We start from the raw sequence: 12,764 nt of genomic DNA, 5'->3' as shown, positions 1-12,764 counted from the left end.
CCACCGAGCCATCTCTCCAGCTGGAGAACACTCACTATTTTACAGGTGAGAAACTCTGGCATAAGTGCTAACCTCAGTAGGAGACCTCGCTGATATGGTCAGGATCTGGATCAGGACCAGGTCAGAGGAGACCCACAGGAAAAGAGAGGGACTTTCTGGATCTCCAGTCCCTGCACAGAGATAACGGCCTTGCCCAGCCTTCCCCTATCAGCGCACATACTCTCAGCTGCTGACTGCGTCTCAGAAACACCGAGCAATGATGAATCCTCCCTTGGCAAATACTCTCTCACACTAAGCAAATAGGGCTGAGGTATAAAGTCGAAGACTTGCTCAGACACTCACTTGTGGTCTTCTCTGGAAGCTGTCATGGATCACAAGGTGACCCGTGTCTTCTTCATGATCCTCATGCTGGCCCTCAGCAACCTGGCCCTGACCCAGGAAGGTAAGGTCAACCGTCCCGCTGTTCACTGGCTGCAGCCGGGAGACGAGAGGCCCCAACGACCCTCGTTTCCCAGAGTGTATTTCTGGCCTTGGCCTATGCAGCCGCTGGTCTGGACCCTTGAAGGACATCATCCTACTTCCAAGACAGCAAGAGCAAGGGAAGATGTGACAGGGGCAGGCCCTGGGATGTGGGGGAAGTGTGGGGAGCTCTGGAGTGGCTGGGCTCTGTCTTCTTTTTTAAAATATTTCATTTTATTATTTTTATTTTATGTGCATGAGTGTATTGCCTGCATGTATCTAAGTGCACACATGTGCAATTCCCACAGAGGTCAGAAGAGGGCATCAGATCCCCTGGATCTTAACTGGAGTTAAGAATGGTTGTTAGCTGCCATGTGGGTGCTGGGAACTGAACCTGGATCCTCTGCAAGAGCAGCCAGTGCTCTTAACTGCTGAGCCATCTCTCTAATAGAGGAGCATTGAAAGAATATTGTACTGATCTTAGGGCCCCACCTCCAAAAGGAACACTTGGTGTGGCACAGGGTAAAGAGTAGCTCTTCTAAATGCCCCTGTCAGCCTCTGACCTGCAGGTAGACCTTCCCAAGTGCTTGTGCTGTGGCTGGGCCTCTAAGAGAGCCCTGCATCGAGGCCCTAGGCCCTGGGAGAAGTCCCTCCAGCAGGCCTACGTCATCCATCATCCACATGGACTTTGTTTCTCCTGAGGATAGTGGAAGGAGGCCCCTGTTACTTCCTGTGACCTTGTCCCTGACTCAGCTGCCTTACCTGTAGTATAGGAACAGTGTCTTCCTTGTGGGCATCTACAGTGTCTGTGAGACATGCTTCCCTGGCTGTGAGGAGCTAAACAATGCTCTTGAGTTTTAGACAGCATGTTTAGGGAGCAGGGAACAGAAAAGGTTTCCCCTGTGTCCCTTGAGGATGGGAGGAGGCAGTTATGGCACTAGGGGAAGAAGAAGGTACCTGGATTCTGCATAGACCCTTCTTTGCCAGCCTGTGGCGGGGAGCGAGGAGCCAAGGGGGGGACCTGAGGGGGAAATGACTACGATGGATGGTAAAGGGAGAGGGGACTTTTCTGCCTGTCTCTACTCTGGTTTGCCGCCCTCCCCGCACCGATTTCGGTCCGCTGTATAGTCTCTCCGTTTTCCTCTGAATCTTTTCATTCCCTGGATCGGGGCTCAACACCTGTTCCTGGGTCACAAGGAGGTCATGACCTGTTCCAACAGAGACACAGACTATAGTCACTGCATGCATCGCTCACAAAAGGGACAACTTTCATTGATTCCCTGGTGGGATCACAAATGTGTCGGCAGGACAGAGATCTTTAAATCCTGTTTGGGACAGGCAGCCAGAGGTCACGGGTTACTGGAGACATCCCTTCCACTCCTGGGCCTCTGATTCCCCCTGAATGAATAGCTACTTTTTGATTCCTACTGTCCTGTGGGATGGCCAATGATCACCTTGGCTTTACAGTAGGGGCCACACAGAGGCTGATGCCCCCACAGAGGCCACTAACAATTAAAGTGGGTGACAGGTTCAGATCTTGCCTACAAAGATAGGAGTCCATTCTTCAAGAATGCCTGAGGCAATCCTCACATAGGAAAACAGACCCCAGGAGCAGCCGCTGCTGTACCCCGAGACCTCTGGGTTCTCCATGTGCTTGGGGGCACCCATTGTAATCCACCTGACCTCCTCCTGCAAGCCCCTCACGCGGGCTCCTACCATCTCTGCACTTACCCTCTGTGCTGGAATGATTGCGCAGTGGGTATATTTCCTCTATGGGTCTGCTGGCCTCTGTTTTCATTTCTGAGTTCCGTCACTGGGCACAGTACCTGGCTTTCACTGAGCTAGCTCCTAGAGCAAGCAGACATGAATATTGCTCAGTAAGTATTTGTCTACTAGATGAATAAAGTTTCCTGACAAACGGCTGAAGTCAGTAAGTAAATGATTAAGGCACCTAGTAGGCGCAGCATAGCGAGCCTGGGCCCTTGTATGTTTCCCAAGCTCCACTGCTCCTGCATCGTCAGATGAGGACTGTGATCCCTCGCACATCACTGCACATGTAGGTCCTGAGCCTGCTCCGGGCAGGAGACGGCCTGTTTCCTGGTGAGAGCGTGGACAGCTTCGGGGACCCAGCCTATGACTTACCTGTCCTTTTTCCTTCTCACTCAGACACGTGCGCTGTGACCCCTCGGGAAAGGGTGAACTGCGGCTTCCCCGGAGTCTCGGCCCAGGAGTGCGAAAGCAGGGGGTGCTGCTTCGATAGCGCTGTCCGGGGGTTCCCGTGGTGCTTCCATCCTCGGGCTGTCGAGAACCCTCCAGAAGGTACAACCACTCCACAGCACGGTGAAGCAGAGGACTTACTGAGAAGGACTGCATGGGATGTAGCCTCAGTCAGCATTGCTGGCTGATATTTAACTGGCTGGAGGCCCCTGGATGCCTGTGACATGGCTAAACCAGGACCGACTGGCAAGGGGTCCTGCTTCTATCTCACTGTCATCCTTGTTGATGCTCAGTAGCCTGCTTGAGGCAGGAGTAGGGGGGGTTGCGTGTGTTTACGTATATGTGTTTGTATGTCTGTGTACATACATGTGTGCAAATCCACATGTGTATGTATGTGAGTGGAGGACAAAGGTCAACCTCAGGTGTCATCCCTCAGGAGTCACCTGCGTTTTTAGAAAATTTTATTTACTATTTTTATGTGTAGGAGTGTATTGCCTGCATGTGTGTTAAGTGTCATGCAATGCCTGCTGCAGAGGTCAGGAGAGGGCATCAGATACCCTGGAACTGGAGTTACAGATGGTTGTTAGCTGCCATGTGGGTGCTGGGACTCAAACCCAGGTCCTCTGCAAGAGCAGCTAGTGCTCTTAACCAAAGAGCCATCTCTCCAGCCCACTGCCTTCTTTTCTGAGACAGGGTCTTTCCCTATGACCTGGGATTAGACAAGTAGCTAGGCTGGCTGGCTAGTGAGCCCCAGGGACTCGTCTGCACCTCCCCAACACAGGTGCCATCATGCCTGGCCTCTTATGTAGCTGCTGGGGATCAAACTCAGGTCCTCTGACTTATGCAAGCACTTTATCAACTGAACCATCTCCCTGGTCCTGACAGTTCCTGTTTTTATAAAGAACTTTCCCATTGATACTTTGAAGCAAACCTTTTACAGTTGTTTAAAGAAAAAGAAAATACTTATTCTCACATTCCTTTTCTCTGCCCTTTTCCCTGTAGAAGAGTGTCCCTTCTAGAATTCTTCCTAAGAGCTGGTTGCATCAAGACTTGGCACTGATCTCCCACAGTGGCTCTGGAGCCCCCTCGCTGGCCTGATGCATTATCCCCTGTCCTGCAACTGGACCTGGCCTCATGATGCAGCTTGATCTCTCTGACTTTTAGACCTCAAATTTGGCTGGAAATTAAAATAGATGAATGTCATTCTGTTTTTTTATTCCTTTTGAAAATGCAAGCTATTTTCCTTTGTTTGATGTCAAGTGCGGATGTTTGGGCTGCTGTCCAGGGGAGGCAGGAGTGGGTGACTGGGAGGGTGAAGTGGTTGTGGTGTGTCCTGTAGCTGACACAGCCCTGCTGACTCATCCGTGTTGAGGCTGAGGACACAGGTCTCAGGTTCATGCTGGGAGACCTTGCAGGATGCCAGAGCCATGACCTCATGGATCCTAAAGACAGGAGCCACTGGAGGTGCTCCTCAGACATCTCTGTGGGGGCGTTGATCAAGTGCTGAGAATGGTTTTTTAGTGTTACCAGAGCTAGGGCAGAGCCTGGACCTGAACAGCCGTAAAGAACCAGCATCAGCCACGAATCAGCAGGCCAGTTAAAGACATAATAGTGAGAACCAGTCAAAGGAAGGGTTGCTGAATGTGGCCACACTGGGTGGGGGGTGCAGAGAGTATCCCTCCTTTCCCCAAGTTCATCTTAGGGGCACTGACGTGAAGGTTAGGCTTAAATAGAGGGCAAGAGGCATGCGCAACTAATCAGTCCTGGTCAAGGTGTGGTCCTTCCTGTCCCCATTGTCTGGGCTTCAGGCAATCAGTCCTGGTCAAGGTGTGGTCCCTTCTGTTCTCATTATCTGGGCTCCAGTCTCTCCACCCCCCCACCCCCCCCACACTGGCATCCAGCTTCACCTTTTCTCTAGCCAGCATAAGGTCCCTGGGGTAATTCCAGTTTCTTGGGGTGCGCCTGTTAGTTCGATGGGGGAGCATAGGTATGTCTCTCTAGAATACCTTCCTTCCTGCCAGAACAGTCACACTAATACCTTTACTGCCCCAAGAAGAAACTGGCTTAGAATGTGATTCGGTAATGGTAACATGCTTGAAAGTGTCGATAATATAAAGGTGGCTGGAGGTGACACCTCACCCCATCCCCAACGAACAGAAAAACTGGAAAATACAGTAAGAGCAGAGAGATGCAGAGACCCCCCCCAAACTCCTTCCTCAGTTCTAGCGCACCCCAGGGAAGGGACATCAAACCCCTGGAGCTGCCAACACCACCACCAGCCTGGTGAGGCCACACAGAGAAGCATCCTCTGGGGCACAGGTGCCGCCCGCTCTGAATGCTTGTGGGGTTTGGAATGTCCATGGGGCATTGAGACTGCTCTGGAGAGCCTAGCTAAGCAGGCCAGGGCACTTGGGCTCCCCCTTTCACCTGACCCCCCCCCAGGTGCTTGTTGTCTGAGATTCCAGGAGACTGGAAACTTCTGGATCTCTGCAGCCAGTTGGTCCCCAAGAGGAGGAAGGGAAATGGCTGAGCCCTGTGGGGCCCATTCTCCCCAGGTTATCAGGCATGAGGACTACTACCTCGGCCGCAGGGTAAGGAGCAGGGAGGTGAGAACAGCCAGGAGACACTTGCCGTCAACAGAAACACTGGGCACAGAAGGAGCCCCGCCCCCACCAAGGGCACGCAGTCTTCTCTTAGTGTTCTCAGGGTACAGGCTCCAGGACCCTCAAGGGCACAGAAATCTGTGGGTGCTCAGCATCCTTGGTGGTGAGCTATGGTAGGCTAACCTGCACATAACCTACACAGTCCTCTTACATGATTGAAATCACCTCTGCTGCTTTAAAACGCCTTCTCCAGTGGACACAGAGTCCTAATCAGTGTGGCTCCACAGTCGTTAGGGAATGACGGCAAAGGAGGCCTGCGCATGCAGAGTTCCCCCGGGTCAGAGCCCATGGCTACCAGAAGCAGACTGCACATGTGATGTGGCACCTTGACCATAGCTAAGCCATGTTGAAGTTTAGGCTGACTCTAGCCTCTGAAATGATCAGGCAGTGGCCCAGGGTATGGGAACACACGTCAGCAGGACCTCAGTTGACTTGAGAACCTGTCAGCATGTTCCGGACTGCACTCCCTTGCTAACTGCAGATTTAGGGCTTCTGTAGGTTATGCTTGGCTTGCTTCTGCAAAATAGTAATTGTTGCTTAATTAAATAGAAATTGTTTAGGGGGCTTTTCAGCTGTAAGCTTGGGAGCTTAAACTTTTCACCTCTGGTTGTGGTCTTTCTGTATGAAGCTTACCCTAGAGAGGGCTCAGGGCGGCACTTGAGTTCCGATGCCCTGTGTAGTCGCTGGCAAGCTGGTAAAAGACTTTCATTCATCAGAACTTCGTCCGAGGAGTCTTCTCTGGTAAAGCACCTCACAACACACGTAACTTCTCCGATCTTATGTTCTGTGTTACTCATGCTGTGCACCCCTCATCCCTCCAGGGTACAGAGACATTTCGGCTTCCTTTGTCTGTGGAATATCTGGTCTCACAGTCAGTTTGGGTTTCTTGTCTTTTGCTGTAACAAAATGCCTGACAAAAGCCACTTCAGGAAGGGAGGGTTTATTTGGACTTATAGTTCCAAGGGATGCTGTCTGTCGTGGAGGGTGGTGAGGCGGCTGGTCCCGTTGACTGCACTCAGGACGCAGAGATGGACGCTGGTGCTCTGTCGGCTTTCTCCTTTTATTCACACCAGGACTCCAGCCCAAGGAATGGTGCCATCCACGGGGGCGGGGTGCCCTCCCACATCAGTTAACCTAATCCAGAAACTCCATGCCAGAGGTTTGTTTCCATGGTGATTTTTAAATCCTGTCAAGTTGACAGTCACAATTAACCAACACATATCTGTTAGTGACAGTGAGTCATATTTAGTAGGGTCCCTTGTAAACTTCTGACTGGTAATAATTCATAGAAGTTCCCCAGGCCACAGTCCTGGGGACAAGGAGCTAGCTGTTTCTGTCCTGATGTGTCCTTCTCGGGGTAGCTGGGGGAGTCCAAAGGTCTGTATAGTGCCTGCCCACCCCCAGTGTTTTGCTGAGCCATACATGGGTGGTGGTTTCAGTGTCCTCTGGAGTCCAGTCATCAGGTCCCTTGAGCTGCCTTCTCCCAGTGACCCAGTAGGAGCAGGCAGGAGGCTTCCCTGTGACAGCGCACAGCTGGCCCGTTTCCTGGGTTTTCAGCTTACACAGCTCCCCTTCTTCCACACTGACCTTCCATTTGTAGAGAAGGAGAAAGAACTCCCTTTCCAATCTCTCTTTTAGCCAGAGGCGGTCTTGGTCCATAGGGGGCCTCTTCATGAAGGCTTTGGGAAGGACTTTCCTTCCTCGATGAAGGAAGAGTGCCCTCTGACTCCCTGCCCCGCCCCTGAAGCCTGCCGTTGGGTGCTGTGGTTGGAAGGCATGATATGCTTCAGGCAGCCAATCTGCCATTCAGGAAGAACCTGAGAGCTAGAGCTGGACATCCCTGAGCTCCTGACTTGGCCTCCCCCCTCACCCACCTCCAGATTTTGTGCTAAGTAAACACAGCGTTTCTACAGGTTAAACTGCTGCTTGTTGGATTTCCCATAATTCAACACATCCCCAAGGCTTGTATCTTCCTCTGTAGGACAATGAGACTGTAGCCCAGCATCTGAGCAGTGACAGAGTGCTCCTGCCTGGAGAGCAGATTGGCAAGTCCCATGGCCAACTGCTGTGCCAGGTCAAGGCGATTGATGATGCAGATTCATGGCAAGTGTAGGTAAATCACTCAGGAGTTCCTTTCAGACTGTGGCGCCTGTGGAGAAATGGAAGTCGAAGCTACCATAAGGCCCATCACTCCTCCAGAGGGGGTAACCACAGGGCAAGCAGAGACATGTGACAGTGCCTCGCTGGGGCTTGAAGAGCGAAGTGTAGACCTTCATTAAAATTTCTTTTGTACGTATTTATTCATTGTGTGTGTGCTCACTCAAGGGCACACATGTAGCATGACGCACATGTATGGAGGCCAAAGGATGATTTGAAGTTGTCCTTTCCCTCATGTGAGTCCCAGGGATCAAACACAGAGCGTCAGGCTTGGTAGCAAGAACACTCTTGCTGTGCCCGGACCTCCATTTCCGAAGCTGTGATGTGTCCACCTGCACAGAGGGGGATCTATGAGGTGAGGCCCTTTTCCATTTCTGACGACAGATGCTACATTCCCGACAGACAGTGTTTTGGTTTTGTGTTTGAAGTCCCTATTCTCTACTCATGGGGCTAAAACCCAACCACAGGACAGTTATCCCACCAGAGGGTGTTTCGCCAAATCCTTTCCTTTACCCTCCCTCGCCCTCTGAGGCCCAAGGCTAACGAACCAATGTAAGACGTCTTTTTTAATTTTGCGTAGTTTATATGACATTCGGGAGGGGGGTACTTACAAAGAAACGGCTTCTCATACCCCCCCATTCAAGCCCCACAGCGCACGCCATGGGACGCTCTGCCATTCGCCAATCACTCCTGGAGCTCCCACATGGCCCCCCAGCCCCACCCCTTCTCCCAGGGTGCCTCGAGTCGCCCACTCTTTTCGGAGGAATGAGTATATTTTGGGCTACAGATGGGCAAGTGTGCCATTGGTGGCCTTTTGAATTCGGTTCAAAGCGTGAATAATATAAACATATCTCCTGTAGGGTTCTCTGTGCATGTTCTTGTTGTAAATGTCATAAAAGTACAAAACTCTGGGATCAGTTTTTATTTTAAAATTTTGATTTATGCTGAGGGCATGGTGGCGCATGTGGTGGTACATGCCTTTAATCCCAGCACTCAGGAGGCAGAGGCAGGCAGATCTCCGTGAGGACAAGGCCAGCCTGGTCTACATAGTGAGCTCCAGGACAGCTGGGGCTACAGGGAGATCCTATCTCAAAAAAGAAATTTTATTTAAAAGAAATTGTTCTTCCCTCTTATGCTTGTCACACACAAATTAGTTCTCACAGCCGGGGTAACTTGTACCCTGCCGGGACCACTGCTGAGATGTCTGTTTAAAGCTCACAGTCCCACCTACCATGTGCTGAACATCAGTTACAGTCATTCTTCAAAGCTTGTGACTAAGGGCAGAGCTTCTGTTGCTATATTAGCAACACACCCTTACGTACAGGTGGCTGTGTACACAGGCCACATCCTCAGGGACACAGAATCAGGCTTTTGATTTTTGAATAGCAATTAGTAACGTAGTGCTGTTTAAGCTATTAATGAGAGCTAACAGTGTGTTGTACAATTGCCATGTTACCCAGACATTAATCTCTGCAGCTGGAGCGGGCCTGGACCCACCCATCCAGAATGTGTCACACTGTAGGCACAGTTCTGCTCGGTGTCCATGGTCCTTCTGTGGCTTTTGGCCTCTGTTCCTCATTCTGCAACTTATAAATCCAAACTAAGGAGCAAACTTGCTGTCCATCAGCACAGAACTCTCAGTATCTAGGACGTTTAAAAACCAAGATCTGTTCAAAAGAGATCTGCCTCTCCAGGTGCCTGTGCACATGCATGGTGAAAATGAATTCAGACTTAGACACTCTCTCTTGGTGAAAAGGTGATGGATTCGGCATATTAAATAACTGATGTGTGGAATCTTGGTGTCTGCTTACCAGCACACAGAGGAACTGTTTGTGGTGTCCTGAATAGATTTTCATCAACAAAGAGCTCGAGAAACAAAATAAAATGGAAGTTGAAAGACAACTCTGTTTCCAAGTGCAGGCATAGCTGGAGGCACTGGGGATAGGAGTTCAGCTTGCAGATCTGGGACGTGGGAAACACACTCAGGGCACAGCAGCTGGGCCTAGTGGTACCGACCTATAATCACAGCTACTCGGGGGGCTGAGGCGGGAGGTTCAAGGCTGGCGTGGGCTACAGCTCTGCCTCGTGTGGGGCAGCCACACACTGTGAACCTCAGAGGCTAGTTAGGGCCACATGTGCTCAGGTTGGATGCTCTGTGGGTCATGCTGGTGACAGCTTGGGTCAGGCATCCTTGCTCCGAGGCACAGTGAATTGATAGTATATGTCGCCTTCCATCTCTCATCTCTGACTTGAGTCTCTGTTCTGGGGCTTGTGGTCACAATTCTAGAGCCAAATGGGACCCATCAGTACCAGTAGCCAAGGGTTTGGGCACGCCCTCCCACAAGCCTGTGTCCTGAGTGGGTGGTTAACCTCCCCTTCCCCGCACTTCCTGCCACACACTGTGGTTGCCACAATGCCCTGTGTGGCTTGTGCCTTGGCTTGGCTCGTGCGCACACTTGGAGGCTTCCACTGTATCTAGATAATGCCGCACACAACGGCTTTCTGTTCGGTGGTGAACTAAGGGCCAGACCAGGAACGAGTGCTCAGTTCGAGCTGTGGTTTTAGGTTATATTTGTAGGGTCATTTTCCTTATCGGAGGACAACAGCACCAGCTTAAGAAAACTTCCTTCTCTTTGTGAGGGTGAGGAGGGGCCGAGTGCTGGTTAGGGCTTGGGGCCCTGGTGGGGGTGTCTGCTAACAGGGAAGACAAAGAAGACATGGACCTAGCGGGTGCCAGCCATGGAACTTCCTGGAAGATTTCAATGACCTTTAGGAAGGGAAGAAAGACTCCAGACCTCAAGATCCAAGCAGATGGTGGTCAGGGACGAAGCTGGGCTTTTCAGAGTGAACAGAGTTAGGCAAAGCTTCTCGCATCCACACAAGCGTGTCACAGTGGATTAAGAACCTCAGTGAAGCTAGTGGAGGGCCTGCCTTTCTCTGGAGGCGGGCAGTGGCAGGTCTCCAGCGTTCAGTCTGAGAGAGACTGATGTGTCAGGCTATTGGCCAGCAGACAAGTCGTTGCCTACCACAGTTCCATAAATGTTGGCAGAAGCTAGCAATACCTGGACTAGAGACAAAGGACTTTGTTACTCATAAACAGTATGATTGATGCCTGTGATAGGCCCCAACTCTTCACTCCACCACCCCCTGCTCCTCCTGTAGGATGCCAGGGGCAGGCTCAGGAGGTACGCACCTACACAGTAACTTGCCTTATGGAAAGAAACCCTGCCCTCAGGGACCCAAGGCTGCCTGCCCTTTATTCCAGGTGGTGACAGATTTTTTCCCAAGGTTGGGTTGTTTGCTTCACAAACATCCTCCAAGATAGTCCAGAGAAGTCCCGCCTTCTACACAGCTCCCTGGAGAGGGAGGGAGTGCTCCCTAGGGTTATAGCCCTTCATCCAAAGTGGGACTGAGGACACTGAGTTCATGACTGACATGTGCTTACAGCAGGGAGAGGACACAACATACATGCGGGGCCATATGGGGTACTCTCAGGGCTAACATAAACAAGCCAGGATTCTGGGGCGCAGGCTCCAGAATATCAAGGTGTGGTGTCTTCCTATGAGGATGGGACAAGTGACTTTCAGCAGTTCTGTGGGCAGGCAGAGAGCTGCGACCCCATCCAGGACTCCTGAATAAGCAGGCACCATGTGTCTGGTCCCTTGAAGAGGAGGATCTTTCCTGTGGGAGCCGGATCAAGTGGCACTGTGTCTGAGCCACTGGATGCTCCCAAATCCTACCTTAACCTTGAGCTTTATTTTAGGATTTACACCACGATGACATTTCTTCAGTAAAATTTGTTAAAATAGGAGATGTTCTGAGGGAGTGATCCCCAACAACCAGCACGCTCGGCCTATACCCGGCTAGAGCAGATTACAAGGTAGACAAAAATCACTCCGCGTCAGCACACTAAGTCCATCGCTGTGAAGATCAGGCCACACGTGGAGAAAACCACTCAGACCATCTTGATGTTTTCATTTATAAGATTCCCTAACCTTTACTTTTTAAAAGTAGTTAAAGTTTTTTAAATTTGTGTGTGATATGTGAGTGTGTGTGTGTGTGTGTGTGTGTGTGTGTGTGTGTGTGTAAGAGAGATATAGTGTGTGTACTACAGCACATGTGTGGAGGTCAGAGGAAACCTTCAGGGTCAGACCTGGCCTTTCCTCTTTGCTGGAGGCAGGGCTTTTTTGCAGCTGTGTAAGCCAGGGTCTCCCCACAGGGATGCTGGAATGACAGAAGGTTACCTCGGTTCTGGGGATCTGTTCATCAGGCATCTCCTCAGCCTGATTTTTACAGTTTTAAGGCTGTAACAGCAGAATGAGTAAGTCTTTGAAGGGGGTCATCAATATTTTAGGGTTCTGGGCCATGTGGTCTGTGTCACAGAGCTCTGAGCTCTGCCAGGCAGGCTGGAAAACCACAGATAGGTGGGCGTGGCGGGATTTCAGGAAGGCTTCACTTGAAAAATAGGCATAGAGCCTGTGAACCGTCGTAGTTTGCCAGCTCCTGCTGTAACACCCCATCTTATCTTGACATGGGGTTTAAAGGGTTTAAAATTCTTGAGATTTAAAATTGGCCAAATCATGGCTTTTCTTAGCATGTTGCCAAAAAACAAACAAAAAAGCTCCACCTAATCTATACCGAAGAGGCCTCTTAAATGTAATTGAAATCTTGACCGGAATTTCTCAAGGAAGTGTGGCAAAGAATTGCTCACCATGTTAAAGATATGCCTAAGAGGGGCTGGGGAGATGTCTCAGCGGTTAAGAACACTGGTTCTTCTTGTAGAAGACCTGGGTTCAAATCCCAGCACCCACATGGCAGCTAACAACTGTCCATAACTCCAGTCCCAGGGGATCCAACAGCCTCTTCTGACATCCACAGGCATTGCACGACACGGGTGCACTTACCAACATGCAGGCAATACACACATACATATAAAATAAAAAAATAATAAATAAAATTAAGAGTTCTAGACCATGTTCAAAAGAGATGAAAGGATATTATTCACTGGTGCTGATAAAGGAAAGTTGAACTTTAGTGTTCAAAAAACATCAAAGCATGGGCTGGAGAGATGGCTCAGTGGTTAAGAGCACTGGCTGCTCTTGCAGAAGATGCAGGTTCGAATCCCAGCACCCACATGGAAACTAACATCCGTCCGTAACTCCAGTTCCAGGGGATCCGACACCCTCTTCATTCTCTCAGGGCACTGCATGACACCAGTACACTTACACATAGGCAGGCATAACACTCATACACATAAAATAATAAATT

Source organism: Nannospalax galili, unplaced genomic scaffold (genome assembly GCF_000622305.1).
Source record: "Nannospalax galili isolate Female #2095 unplaced genomic scaffold, S.galili_v1.0 scaffold652, whole genome shotgun sequence".
Lineage (NCBI taxonomy): Eukaryota > Metazoa > Chordata > Mammalia > Rodentia > Spalacidae > Nannospalax > Nannospalax galili.
This window is presented reverse-complemented; position numbering follows the sequence as displayed.